The sequence below is a fragment of the Labeo rohita genome, chromosome 8, assembly GCF_022985175.1.
Source record: "Labeo rohita strain BAU-BD-2019 chromosome 8, IGBB_LRoh.1.0, whole genome shotgun sequence".
Taxonomy (NCBI): Eukaryota; Metazoa; Chordata; class Actinopteri; order Cypriniformes; family Cyprinidae; genus Labeo; species Labeo rohita.
In genome coordinates this window covers 15,209,376-15,225,783 of record NC_066876.1, presented here as the reverse complement: position 1 = coordinate 15,225,783, position 16,408 = coordinate 15,209,376, and the positions used below count along the sequence as shown (strand labels likewise).

The window sequence follows — 16,408 nt, the reverse complement described above, 5'->3', positions numbered from 1 at the left end:
GTTCTGCTGCTACAATGTTGACAAAGAATGGGAATCTACAGTGCCTAGTTTACAGTTTTGTGTTTTAAATTAACTGATCTACTGAAGTTGTTGTTTTATGTGTCTGTAATGGTGGGATAAAATGTGTGACAGCTGCACCCATTTGAAAATTGTTTAAAAAAAAAATAAAACTCATTAAATTAATATTTACAGTGGCATTTTTTTTGTGTTTTTCTAACTGTATTACAGAAAAGCAATAATAATTTTACATTCTTTTGTGATTATTTATTATTATTGGTAAATATAAAGGTAGCAAGGCAATAAGACAACAAATAACCCAATGTTTAGGTTATGTTTAACCCAGCAACACAGTTAACCTGACCCACTGGTTGGGTCAAATAAACAACCCAGCATTCTGGGTCAAATGGTTAAACCCAGCACTTGGGTCAAAACAACCCAACGCGTGTTCTGTCCCATAGTTACCCAGCAGCTGGGTTAAGGTTGGGTTATTTTTTAAGCGTGGGCTTTTTGCTTCCTCTACAGGAGGGAGGGATTCTCAGTGCAGCCGATTTGCTGCACTTTTCAGCGAAATAAAGGTTTGCATACATTTTATTTCATTAAAAAGCCTTTACAGTGCCTTTACAGTCATATTACTTTACACAGCGCAACATAAGGACGAGATGTCAGTTGCATCAGTTTGCATGATGGAAATGCCTTTTGCCATGCATAACATCCAGCAACTAATTTTATTGATTACAATACTCACATTTAATTTAATTAGATGTTAAAAAATGTTCTTTAATCTCAGTACTGTTTGTTTATGAGTAGGTTATGGAGTCAGTCACAGCATCTACGAGTGCAACGCTAGCCGACGAGCTGACGATCTGTTTTCTCCCGGCGAACAGCAGCCCAATGCCGGCTCATATTTCGTGGACACACCGGCATGAGAATTAGTACTATTTTGGTGAAAAGTCATTACAGAAGACGGTTGAATACACTTAAATTTTAATGCTACTTTTACTGAAATTTTTTATTTCTAAATTGCTTATTAAACAGGTTTATATGTAAGTAATATTGTAAACTATGCTGTATTCACCCAAATAAATTTAAATTGTCTTATATTGTTGTCCATGGGTGTTCTTCTTAATAATAAATGTTCATCTTTTGATTATTGCTGTTGCCTTTATAATTCTGAGTGTGATTTTTAATTTCCAGCCCATTTTAAGCCAGCAATATAATGATTTTTAAACAATAGTTGACTTAAAGGGGTCACCAGACGCCCATTTTCCACAAGTTGATTTGATTCTTTAGGGTCTTAATGAAAAGTCTATAATATAATAGACGACCACTATGTTCATTTTTACATCCAGCAACACAACACCTCAATTGCTCAGTCGGAGATATACTTATCTAACTTACATCCCTGCTCCGGTATCGAAACAATGGAGGTCAGACTGGTACAGCTGATCTGAGGTAAGACGCTCATGTCAGTCAACTACTGTGGGAGCGGCCTCTGTGTGTGTGATGCCACATTTGACTCGATTTGAAAAAGGGGATATTATTTTTACAGATTAATTAAAAACCACTGCATGGATTTTTGTCATTTAAGGGTAGATGTGTACAAACACTGCCAACACACATTAATGTTCAAACAACATGTAAAAGTAAAGTTTGCATACGATGACCCCTTTAAATAAAACAACCCAGCATGTTGGGTAAAAAACATTTAACCCAACCAGCTGGGTCAAAATAACCCAGCATGTATTCTGTCCAATATTTACCCAGTTCTGGGTTGCCAAATAACCCAAGTTGGGTTGTTTTTAACCCAGCATTTTGTAGAGTGTAAAGAAACATTTTTCAAAAGTTAAGTTACAGCAGGAGTCTCTCTTGACTCCCCTGAGCCCATTGAGTTTTAACAGACCCCCTAGAACCTGCAGTGGGTTTGGTGGGGGGGGAGGGGGGGCAATTGAGAATGAACAGAGGAAAGTCATGTGAGAGGAAATAATGCCTCCATTGCGATATGATTGGATATAACTAGTTATGTTTGGTTCATGTAATAAATCCCACCTCTTGTGTGCACAATGTGTGTTCGTGAATCAGTCTGAATAAACAATATAATGCTGTTAATGGAAAGACTAATTTAAAAAAGTAAGTGAACAACAAGGCTTAAAATGGCTAAAAACATGATCTAAGGGCATTTTTAGTGAGTGCAGCTTAGTGAAATTTCAAGTAAATCTGTGTCTGACCAGTATTTACCAAGCTTTGATGACTGATGATCTGAAAAATTCAAAAACAGTTAAAAAGTAACTAATGAAAAGAATACCTCCATAAGCTCACGAATAAATTATACTGTTTAAATTGTTACTGACTTGAGTTATTATTTTGGAATAAATGTAAAATGCTTAAAATCACTAATGATGAGATTCACACTTGACTGTAATAAATAGAATATTATTTATATTGTTAACGTAAAAATATAAAATATAATTTTTTTTTTCTTTCTTTCTGTAAGTAGTGTGTATTTAACCAAGAGGAAGTCCCACACTGTTCATATAAAGCAGCTGGTTTCTCTGAAATGTGATTTTTTTTCAACAGTGTTGAGTGGTCCATTTCCTGTACAAGAGCACTTTACGCTTCCTCCTCTTACTGCACCATCATGAGAACGCTGTCCGCAGACTGCTTGGAGTTCAAATTATTTGAATAAAATTAAAATCATTCCCATTTCACAATAAATAAATGAAAACGCTCCTCTCCTTCCCCTAGCCATGATTCGCAGACGGATAATGATGATGAGGTACGAAACAATTTAATTTCTACCATCTTGTGCAGTCTATGAATATTTATGTCATCAGAAAAACAGCAGCTCCGCTCAGCCTCTAGAGCACTGTAACAAGTGCATCATGAACGCTGTTATTATACAGAGGGAAAAAAATGAGCTGAAGAACAGAATAAAGATGGAGGGGAAAAAAAAAAAAACCTTCAATCTGCAACAGGGCTCATACTTACAAACCAGCTATTTCATAATTAGTCAGCAGGTATTTTTCAGGCTATGTGTAAACAAATCTGATTTAATGTATGTACAGATACAACGAATGTAAGTGGAGTGACTGATGTTATTTCCATCAAAGTCAATAAAGCCATAGACAAAAGAACTCCAGGGAATGGTTGCATAAACTGCTTAGACTATTCTTTAAGTTAGTCATTTAATTTGTTTTCTTTAAGACTGGACATAACTTTATAAAGTCAGTTACAAAAGCTTAGGCTGGCCCAATTTGAGTCAGAAAAGTAAGACTGATTACCTCTTAGCAGACTGACTGCCAAAGCAGACTTTATACATCAGTGCGTTCTAGGTGCTCATACCAGTAATCTCGTTCTGCTTTCACACAATGCACATTTCCAGTTACAACTTCCTATACCGGTAAATTGCCAGAACGAATTTATCAGTATTAAGGGGGTGAAAACTTTTTGAGTTTAAAGATCAGGGTAAATTTAATTTATTAAATTGAAAAAGCATCTTCATATAAATCAAAATAACACCAAACAATCATAATATCTTTGCTCACTGCCATTACTACTAAGTTTTTGAGTATAACAAAATACTTTTTTTTTTTTTTGCAACTCTGAAGTGTTAAATCTATTACTGATGCCATAGCAGGAGTATTTACACCACTAATGAAGTTCTGCTGTCACAAATTGAGAAGTTCATTACATTCCTGAAAGCCTTATTAAGCCAAGTGTCAACATTTCAGTAGCCCACATGGAGTTAAAGCCTATAATGGAAAATATACTGATTTTATTTAGCAGGTCTGGTAGCAATGAATAAATCAGCCCAACCTACCTGTGCAGCACCTTTCAGAATACATTATACATTACCAAATATACATCGGTAACAGTGCTGCCAATCTTCATTCCTGTCAAAGCTTATTTATTTTTAACGAAAAAGCTGACAAAACAATGTGATGTCAATTAAGTGACCACAATGGCACGCAAATAAATCAAAATAAAGCCATTTTCAGGCAAACACAATCATTATGTCAGCACTGCACAACTGTAGTTTATGCGAAGATGTCTTGGAAGACCACAAAAGTGAAATCTGAGAATTATAGAGGATTTTTCTGGGAAGGAACAAAGTGTTGGGATTCTTTGAAATCTATTACTGATGCCACAGGGAACTGTAAAATTAATATTTGTGAAGCGTGTATTCAAATCCATGTTTGAGCATAATTAGCTGGGAATTCTTGGACTAATGCAGTCAGACTGAATTATTGGCTAATCCTGCTCTGACTAAACCCTGCTCCCTCTGAGAATATAATGACCAGTCCATTAAGGCATGATTAAACATGCTGCTATACAGCTACTTCAAATCTTTTTTTCCTCAGTTTCATGTCAGTTTTATATAGGCTGTACAAGCAACTTGAATAGCAATTAACTAGCCTTAACATGAACTTCTTTTAAAGTACTTTAAATCTTAAGGCACAAGCATCACTGGTGAAAAAAACCTTCAGTGTAACTAAACAAGTACAAAAGTACATTTACAGACACTTTCATCGAATGCAAATTACCAATGAGAAAATGAACAGATAACTTCCATACATGAGCCAATATAACAATATAAGCAGCAATGCAATAAAAATGCATTTTTTTAAAAAAAATCTGACTATTAAGTATTTTACCTGAGCAACCAGCCAAAGCTACATTACAGCTGGATGGAGAGCAATGGAATTGAAGAGAATGTTTTTTAAACTATTAACTTTACACAATGTCTTAAAAAGCAGAAGCTCATGGCGTGAGACGCATAAAAACAACATGAGACTTAAGACAATGACCCAAGACATATATCTCTCAGCAACAAAGTAAAATCTAAAATGGATCTAAAATTTGCCTTATTTTTTAAACTATCTTGAGGGTAGGAAAAGAACTACGTGGAACTACAGGAAAAACGTAAAACTATTCGACTTCGCTAATCATGATCAATCCGCACCTCGTTGCAAAATGAATACCTTTAATTAAGTGCTCAATTTTGCTGGAAAAATGTCCTATTACTATTAAGAAAAGCTGAAAAAGGTAGTGGAATTTCAAGAGAAAACTAAAAACTGGATGATGCTATGTGACCATTTAAATGAACAGGGACAGATACAAGGTCTTGCTTGTGCACCGAAGTGAGAAACAAATCTCATAATTTCGTCCCTTGCGCCAGATAACATCCTTTTAATATTCAGCCATTGTTCCTTGCTCCATTAAGACATTAAGAGCTGATCTGAGGCCTTCAGAATTGTTGAGTGTTCGAGAGTACAGGCGGCCAAGGGCCAAGCACAAAGCGCCCAGAGGCATGAAGGAAAAAAAAACGTCAGCTGAACAGATGTGTGCAGGGCATTGATAATGCATTTAGAAGTGAAAATGGAAAAAAATATAAAAATAAATAAACAACTCTATAAATCTTTCACACGACTGCCATTCTTTTTCACCGGCATTAAATCAAGACAAGCGATACATAACCTCTCGAAGAACCAGCCCAACCTCAGTGGATTTTTGTCATTACATTTGTTTCTAAAAAGGTCACTTGCCAGCTATAGCTTGAGGCAACGAACCAAAGTAGTACACACATAAGCTTAACAATATGAAATATCACTGAAATCAATGTACGCAAGAAAAACTGTATGTCAGGTTTTAAGATTTGTTCGGTCAACATGAAGCAACATTTCTAAATGAAATTCAAACAAGATAATGGGCAGACATTTTTCCATCAGTGTTAACACGAGGCCAAAAGCTTCACGTATGCATCCATCAGCTTTCACAGTGCTGATGATAATGCAACAATAATTTAACTGCAGTAGAGAATTAGACGTACCCTGTGAAGAGCCCCACCTGTGTGTAAAAAACTTCTTTTGTAGAGAAAATTATGTAAATAAACAGCATTTCAATATGTATGAACGGTGTGACACACTCTCGTTTCCTTGCCAGTGCTATTAAGCACATAATGTTGAAACCACAAAGACATTTTTTATGCTTTTCATGACAAGCTACAAGGCATAAAAAGCTCTGCCTTTTTTATACTTTTCAACGCATAATATAAGTGCTTATTCAACTGATAAGGAACACAAAGATCTTTTCATTCACAGAAATGAACTCTTTGATATAAAAGAAAAAATCCTGCTTTGTTTTTATACCATCTCTTGCAGGAGGATATTAAAGTGATCCAGATTTTCAAATGGTGCCATCAGTGTTATGACGATTATAAACTTATCTGCCTCTATGGTCCATTGTTATGAATAGACATACAGAACATGCAGGACAAAAGACATGTCAGATTTCCACTGGAACAGACATTTTAATTCATTCAGTCTTACTGTAAATCAGATCTTGTGACTGGAAACAAAAGAGACTAAAAGAGCAGTTTCGCAAAAGGTGATGTGCTGAGAGCAACAGCTAGACAAGACCTTGACCTTTAAATTTCAACCTTTAATTTAACCATAAACTTTCAATTTAGTATTTTAATCAAATGAACATTTGTAAAATGCAGTTTATTGATATAAGGGCCATTTGGATAGACAGACAGAATGAGAGAACAATAGACAGACAGAAAGAGGATGGACAGACAGACAGACGGAGAGACAGATGGACAGACAGATGGACAAAACAACAGATGCATGGACAGACAGAACGACAGACAGATAGACAGAGTGGCAGATGGACAGATAGAACAACAGAATGATAGATGGACAGATCGAATGACAGACAGAATGACAGACAATAAATAGATACAGACAGCCAGAAAGACAGATGGACAGACAGAATGACACAATGATAGACAGACAGACAAAGAGACAGAATAACAGAGTCGTAAATGGACATATAGAACAACTGAACAACAGATGACAGAATGATAGAAGGACAGGTGGAAAATAGAATGACAGACCAACAGAACTTGGATGGACAGACAGAACAACAGACAGATGGACAAATGTAGAGAGACTGACAGATAAAATGTCAGATGCACAGACAGAATGGCAGAACGACAGACAAACAGACAGAATGACAGAATGACAGACAGACAAACTGTGCGACATAACTGGACAGATGCCAGAATGACAGACGGACAGGTAGAACAATAGAATAACAGACAAATGGAAGATGGATGGACAGATGAATGTACAGACAGACAGAATGATAGACTGACAGAGAGTATGGCAAACAAACAGATACAGAGAGATGGACAAAATAGGTGGATAGATAGAATGACAGACAGACAGACATACTGAGATAAAATAATAAATGGACAGACAGAATGACAAATAAAATGACAGACCATAAACAGATACAACAGACAGAAAGACAGACAGAACAAGAGATGACAGACAGAATGGCAGAACGATAGACAGAGTCAGAACAACAGAATGATATAGATAAAATGACAGACAGTAAATAAGATATTACAGACAAACAGATGAACAGATAGAACGATAGATGGACAGATAGAATGACAGGACAATAGACAGACAGATGAAGAGACAGAACAACAGAGCAGTAACTTGACAAATAGAATGGCAGACAAAAAGACGGATATACAGACAGACAGACAGAATGATAGACAGACAGAATGACAGACACAGACAAACAGAAGGACAGAACAATATTTGGACAGACATTATGACAGAATGACAGACAGACACAATGATAAATGGACAGATAAAATGAAAGACAATAAACACATACCACAGACAGACAGCCAGATAGATAGAACAAAAGATAAACAGATGATGAATGACAGAACCACAGACAGACAGACAAAAAGACAGAACAACAGAGGAGTAAATGGACAGATAGAAAGGACAGATGGACAGGTAGAACAAAAGAATGACAGACAAATGGAAGATGGATGGACAGATGGATGTACAGACAGACAGAAGATGGACAGATGTACAGACAGACAGAACGATAGACAGATAGAATGACAGTATGACAGACAAAGAGACATTGATAAATGGACAAATAGGATGATAGAATGACAGAAATAGATGCAGACAGACAGACAAACAAAACAATAGGTAGACAGATAGAATGACAGACAAGAGACAATGATAAATGAACAAATTGGATGACAGAACAACAGACAGACAGATAGAATGACAGACAGAATGACAAACAGTAAATAGATTCCACTGACAGACAGAAATAAAGATCGACAGACAGAATGGCAGAACAATAGACAGGACAGATGGATAAAGAGACAGAACAAAAGAGCGGCAAATGAAGAGATGACAGAAGGACTCGTAAAACAACAGAATGACAGACAGATGGAAGATAGATGGACAGACAGATATACAGACAGACAGAAGATGGACGGACATAGAGACAGAATGACTGACAGAAAGGCAGATGAACAGACAGAACAACAGGATGATAAACATACAAATATACACTACAGACAGACAGACAAAACAAAAGATGGATTGAAAGAACGACAGACAGAGAGACAGTACGATAAATGAACAGATTGAACGACAGAACACTAGGTGACAGAATAACCAAAACAGGCTGACAAAATGACTGACTGACAAACAGATAGACTGGTTGAGAGACAGAATGACAGATGGATATATATATATATATTTTTATAAATATATATAATATATAAAAAAATATATTATAAATATATATATATATATATATATATATATATATATATATATATATATATATATATATATATATATATATATTTTTTTTTTTTTTTTTTAATTGTTATAAGACAGAAATAAAATTTTGTTTTCACATAGCCTGTGGCGCTCCTACAGCTTCTGACTTTGTACACAACCCCTGGTTGTTATTTGTTTAAGTAGTACTTTTAAAAGTTTAGTCCTTAAAAAAAAAAACAAGATAATTTTTCATGCCTCTGAGGGCTTGTTATGAGATGTAGACACGGCTCCATCTCTCATGGGCACTGATCTTTGCTAAAGGCTTGTGGCTATGACTCTTTGACACAGCCAATAAACACTGCTAACAGCCTAAGCATCTAGGCCAAAAAAAAAAAAAAAAAAAAAGTCATGAGATTCATCAAAGAGATCCAAAGAGGCAGATGGAGCGTCCTTTGATCAGATGAAATTCAGACAAAAAGCATATCTATAGCGTGAAAAGTGTTTCTCAGCATGTCAGGAACAGCGGGCGCCTCATTACTTGTCCTTGCAGTAACGACCATCAGCAAGTATGAAAAACACACACACTAGTGCATGTTCAGCAGTTTCAAGTGAGACATACTAAAACTTTGGCAGAGTGGAGAAATATTCTTCCATTTCTGCAGAAAATCAGTCAAAGGGTTGTTGAAACGTCCATGAGGTGAAGTCAAATTTGATGTAAGAAAATCTATAGGCTTTTGCTGCTGGGGTCAACAAAAAAAAAAAAAAAAAAGAGAGAATTCAGTGAACATTTCTACTGCAGGGCCTGATAAAACTGGGGGTGGAAAGAAGGGACAATTCCAGTGCTGTCAAGATCATCAACCCCTGCCATCAGTAACAGTGAAATAACTCACCATAGAAACATATTTCTTGAAAAAGCAATGACTTTCGTGCCACTGTGAGCTGCTGTAAGTAAAGCAAACAGGCTTAGGCATCAGCCCGATGGCATTTCAGACGTTCACCAGCGCTATTGAAATAGCCGCATGAACGTGCGAAATTTCCTTAGGTTATTAAAACCGACGCAAGCGATTTGGCATTTAAAAGGCAAATCTCACGGCCCTAAGTCTACTTATTATGGGATTTCTGTTGTGTATGAGTGAGAATACGCATGATGACCTCATCCTCTGGAGTAGGAGTATTTACACTGCTAATGAAGCTCCGCTGTCACAAATAGAGAAGTTCATTACATTTCTGAAAATCTTATTAAACCAAGTGTCAACATTTCCATTATGGGCTCTAACCCCCATGCAGGCTACGGGAAATGTCACTGAACACCTGTAACTTTGCAGGTCTAATAGCACAGAGCAAATGTGTAAAGTACCAACACAACCCAATGAACCCAATGAACGCCATTCAGATTATCTCTGTATACTACAGTTTATATCAAATGTGTTATTAGAGGTGCTGCATTTTTTATCCATTTTTTATTCATGGTTAATCAAAAACTGCCTACAGAATGTTGAGTAGAAGCTAAATAAGTAGCACCTCTACTTGTTTACCTACAGTTTCTGCAGTGGCATAGAAACACATTTGATTTATTTAAGCATTTGATGTGTTGTAGTAGTTTTGTAATTGCATTAAAATAGACTAAGCAACAACTATCGAACAAATATTATATTTGTACTACAAACTGAAGGGGGGGTAGGGGTATCATCATGGTATCCTGATATAGTAGCCCAGCTGTTTGGAGCAGGACAGCTTTCCCATTAACAAAATCACTGAATAAAATAAAATCATCTTTAGCATGACCAGCAGAACTTACATATATATATGGAAGCAAATAAGGCCAAACTGGCAGTGTTAAACTATTTAAACGGTAAAGAGCAAATGTAACAGGCTTTGCAGAAGGTTCTTAAAGTGCTTGAATTTAGCTTTTAAAAATGTTCAAGGTTAGAAGACCTGTAAAACTGACTGGAAAATTCAGCTTAATACTGCTGGAAATTAAAAAGGAAAAGGTGTATGTAGTTTGCACGCACGATACAAAAAAATTCTATATATAGAGAGAGACAGAGAAGAAAAATTACTAGTATTGCTTTTATGGTGTTTAATTTATTTAGCCTAATTTGTATACAGTAACAGTTAAATGCCTATATAATATCCTTACATATTCTTCAATTCCCATGGAAAGCAAGAACTGTCAAAAATGTAAATGTATGTATACCTTGAATATAATGCAAGATGCTTCTGATAAAAGTATAGTATCTGCTAAATACAAAAACGTAAATGTAAATCCTTCCATAAAGGACAAAAAGGATGTGATAAAGGGTCAATTAGGAAAAAAAGTATGTATAATATAAAGTCCTGGTACTGTATAAAAGTACTGAAAAAAAGCCTTGAAAGTCCTGGTTTTTCAAGGGGTCATGACATGAGAAATCAAATTTGCCTTGATCTTTTGGCATATAAGAGGTTTTTGTACCATTAAAACATCCTGCAAGTTTCATAGCTAAAAACACCCTCCTCATTATAAACAAAGCATTTATTTAATCAAGCCCCATAAAGTGCTCGTTTGAATCTGAGGTGCAAGATTATGTCACCCAGGCACAAATATTTGCATAAATACTGCCTCCAGAGCAAGTCATAGAAGAATAGTCATTTTCTCACCATAGGTCCCACCCACTTGCGTTCAGTTGCCACGTTGACACGTTAATTGCGAATGTCACGTCGTGGCAAAAGCAAATCTTGCCTACGCTGGATACAGTATATAGATGTGCATTCCGTGTTCGCTTTCTGACACAGTCCATGTGTTTGAGTCTGTCGTCAATAGGACAAACAAAGTGAAAAAGTTTGCTTTGATGCGTTTGGTTTAAAACAGCTTATTTGTGTCTTTGTACAGATATCAGAAGGATCTCAGCGTAAGGAACAAGTGGATCCGAGTATTTTGTTTTGTAAACGAGGCACTGTGTCATGGAGAGTTCGCAAAGAAACATTTGCTGAAAGACAAAGCGGTACTAGATCTGAATGCAGCTGCATCACAAACTGTAAGTAAATGGTTTAATGATGCTTTGTCTGGAAATTACAGTTTTATTTTAATCATGTTGTCAAATCACTTACACGCAATAACGAGGGGGTGTTGATACCGTTTCCTATGCAATGACATTAGCCAGTCATAACAGTGGCCGATTCTTAACAAGCCTTAAAGGACCTGTGCCTTAAAACAGGTCATTTTAGACAGAAGGTCAGAAAATAATTTTTGTGCAAAAAACTTCATTAACATTATGAGAATACCTCAAGGACAATCTCAAATAATCAAAATAATCCATCTCATGACCCTTTTCATACAGGGAAGTGATTCTAATATGAACTAATATGATGTTAACAACATAACCATATAATCTTTTCTGAGTAAAGTTATATAAAATTTTACAACTTGGTCTCCATGACAATGCCATAAAGGTTAAAACAGCTGTAAAGTTGATTATTTAAGCAATTTTACAGCTCAAATAATACACACAATTTAACAGAAGACTTTATGCTTCACATATCTGCTTTTACATCATCCAGATCTCCTCAAAATTTCAATTAAAAAAAAAAAAAAAAGCAAATGGGTAACGAGTAGAAATTATTTTTGAGGTAATCACATTAGGCCACAAAAGCTGTTGACAAATGGTAAATATACATTTTTTAAATTAAACTAGACCTGGTTTACTTTAATGTTGACCTCGACTACTTTACAATACGAGTAGCTCATTTTCTACACTGTGTTCAAGTGATCACAGACCAATTTCCACATTTAAAAGCTAAATGTAGTACTAAAGCCATTTGACTGTAACAGAAAGCAAATGGGGGAGCCACACTAAACCAGCTCAGCACCACGCACACGCTCTAGATTCAGAGAACGACAGTAGTGTAAGCCAGCAGGAGGGCCGTGGCAGGAGTCTATCATCCCAGACCTCAGCAGGTGAGAAGCTGCGAGCAGTGAGAGATGAGGAAAGTGAGCTGTTTGGTGCACAGCGAGAGATCTGCTCCCCTGTTGAACAGTGCTAAGAACACAGAGTTACAACAGATGATGAGATTTCATCATTCAGGCAGATAAGCTGGCCCAAGCACTGCGCTGTGATCGTAAGAGTGCTGGCGACAACCTAAAACTTTTTCTTTTTCGCATTCTGTCTCAGGGAGTTATTTTTTACTTTTCTCGTCCCACTTCACATTTGTAAAAGCAATACAGCTATGAATACAAGATTTCAGAGAAGAAAATTCAGCCGCTGAGATGATTCTAGGGTTGTCACAATACAAAAATATTGTCAGTATCAATACCAGTGAATTTGTCGCGACATGCGACGACAAAAACTATGCTACTCAAAAACCCTTATGCCATTAAATAAATGACTGATAACAGATAAATGGTTGATATTTTATACAATTTTGTCTAAACACATTAAAAAGTAGAGCACTAAAAACTAAAATCAATTGTTTTAAATAGTAGAAGTGAATTTAGGAATCACTGCATTATGACTTACACATTATATGCATTATTATGTATGAAAAATGGATATTCGTTTATAAAATTGGATTAAAGTTGATTAGAATTTGCAAAGATTAACATTAAGTAAGCAGTTCAATGATGGCAATGCTTAACCTGTATGAAGTCAGAGCTGGAGATTTTTCTTTCAATTTTTTTTTTTTTTTAAATCAGGATCCTATGAAAATATCATTGGACATTTTAAAAAATAAGGCATTTAATAAACGTAAATGAAAGTAAACTTTTCTTTGCCATTAAAGTAAAATTACTGAACCTAAACATAGGAGCCTGAATGAATGCACTTTTAAAAGAAGAAAATCTAGGAAAAGTCTTAAAACAATCTCAGACTGACTCCATATGTGACCCTGGACCACAAAACGAGTCGTAAGGGTCAGTTTTCTAAAACTGAGATTTATACATAAATAAGCTGAATAAATAAGCTTATTGGGGTGAGATAAAACTATTTGAAAATCTGTAATCTGAGGGTGCAAAATAAAAAAAATGAGAAAATCACCTTTAAAGTTCTCCAAATTAAGTTCTTAGCAATGCATATTACTAATCAAAAATCAAGTTTTGATATATTTAAGGTAGGAAATGTACAAAATATCTTCATGGAACATTGGAACATAATCTTTACTTAATATCTTAATGATTGGCATAAAAGAAAAATCAATAATTTTGACCCATACAATGCATTTTTGGCTATTGCTACAAATATACCCGTGCTACTTAAGACTGGTTTTGTGGTCCAGGGTCACATATAAGAAGATTTTTTTTTTTTTAATATAAATGCATACACACAGATATTAAATTAAAACAATGGCATGTAGTCTTCAACTATTTCTGTAAAGCTTTAACCTTTTTGAAAGTAATAATTCAACAAACAGTTCTGAAATAAAGAATTAAGAAGTACTTAAGTTGTTTGATTAATATAATAGCAGCTAGTATATTAGGTTTCAAATACACTCCTTTAATAAATAAAGTGTAGAGAGAGCAAACAGGCTCTGAGATTCAGTGCAGTGTAAAGAGCTTTGTTGATTATAATGGAACTTTGTGAGATTGCGATGAACTAAGATGACTATAACACTATTGCCTGATTTTGCTTTATTTTTTCATCAAAAACAGTCTCAAACAAGTCACAAATGAGACACAATGTGCATTTTTAAACGAATCTAGTGAGTCAATGGTTCAATTTCCAATTCATAAAGACAGTCACTTGCTTTATTCCTGTATGAATTAGCCGTTCGAACAAATCAAATGAATGAATGATTCAGTAATTAAATCAGTGACTTACCGCCACCTACTGGTTTCATTTTAAAGTATCTTTTCAGTTATTTAAATCATATAATATTTCTGTATTCAAAAATTTAAATTTAAAACATTAATCTCAAAATAAATTTAAGAATTTGATTGCACTCATGCCACCTCTGAGCCTCATTATACATATGGAAATACACCTACAAACCACTTTTGTGTTCGGATTCATTTGATTGGTAACTTATTCTTCTTGTTCTTATTCCATTGTTTTAATCAGAAATTTTAAAAAGCTTAAAAATAATATATATATTTTTAAATTTGACATAAAAGATGACATACTTTTAATAAAGTTAGAGAAAAGCCATCACAAAGGTAAAAACAAAATTCCCCTGTAAATCACTTTAAGGAGTCAAATATCACCTTGTAATGGGAAAATTTTGACTGTGCTTCTAAATTTTTTAAGTTACGCTTTTTTTTTTTTTTAAAGAAAAGTAACCGTAGAGTCCTGTAATGTACAACATACATGATAGTTACTGATACTGTAGACGGTGGCATGTGTATATATATATATATATATATATATATTTTTTTTTTGTATTAAGTTTGTACCAAAGTACTTTCGACATCTCTAGATGATACAGATTCATTTCCGGCCAGAGGCCATCCTCATTCCAATCCATAGAGAGAAATTAATTTTTTTTCCCTAACTAGCTCTCCGAAGAATGGATAAAAGAGACGAAGTCTTAACAGGCCCTTGTGCTAATATTACCATCAGCACCTGAAAGAGACGAGGATAGGAGAAATGAGCATGCAAATGGAAAAATCGCTTCAATCAGCTGCCTCTCTTTGCATTTCAATGCGCCGGCAGATACTTTAATGAAACGCTTTCTCTTATTCTCTTTCTCGTACAGACCTCTACCAACCCTCGACTCCGACAGCTCCGCATCTTTCCGACCTTCTGAGGTTTTGAGAGGTGTTGGCCTTACGCTTGAACGGCTCCTCTCGAGCGCACACTTCTGCGTGACATTTCCCAGAGGCTAGGAGGCGGTGATGCAAGCATATTTAATTACAGAGCCCCAATCAAACCGTTAATTATCTAATTCTAATACAACCCCAGGGAAGCAAAACCAGCAATTTTTGTGTCGCCTCAGTCACTCTGTAAATCATCGCATTCACGTCGGAGAAACAGTTCTATTACAACCAAAATAACATTTAAGTGAATTAAAAATACGAGAGCAACAGATGAGGACTAAAAGGATCTGGCTTAGCAGAATAAAACACTCAACAACTACCAATGAGAATATGAAATTGCCTTCTGCTCGATTAATTGAATAACACTGTCATGAATAAAAGAAGTACATCATATGTATTAGCTGCTGATTGACAATCAAACTGACTTCAAGTTCTAAAAACCCATTTCATTACAGGATTGAGGTCAACTTAGTTAATATTCAGCCAACAAGACGTGAGAAAATTGAAGTGGATGTATTAAGTTCTGCTTTGTAAATTCAGCAGGAAAAATCAGTGAAATGCATTTCAAGGCTATATGACAGTTCAAACGGCTTTTAGGTTGATCTGTATTTAAAAAAAAAGCAAACTTGAGGACGTAACTACCTACCAAACATGGTGGATATATTCCATACACTCTTAAAAATAAAGCTGTTTTAAAAGTCATATGATCACTCTCATGTTGTGTCAATCCTTTAGAACTTTCACCTTCATAATAATACTGTCTTCGAGCTTCAAAAAGGCCATAAAAGGTTAAAAAAAAAAAAATTCATAATGTTCTCCGTAAGATACTTTAAGTGTTCTGAAGCCCAAAAGTCACTCCTTGACTTTTATGTCAGATTCACTGAAGACAAAAGAACAATTTGTTAACTTAATTGGATCTCACTACTTCCCTCATGAATAAACAAAGGAAAAGTATGTCAGATGATACAGTTTCAGTGAATAACTCCTCTGACAAACCTTTAAAAGGTAAACGAGGAATCATCTAAGTTAACGCCAGTAACGTATGGAGTGAGGATCTGTCTTAGGCCCT

The 16,408-nt window shown here is 35.3% G+C and overlaps 1 protein-coding gene across 2 annotated transcripts in view; it reads right to left on the bottom strand.

The window, feature by feature from the left end:
• ipo11 (importin 11) overlaps positions 1 to 16,408 on the bottom strand; it is a 207,586-nt gene that overhangs the window by 62,572 nt on the left and 128,606 nt on the right. The gene's annotated exons all lie outside the window — the stretch shown is intronic.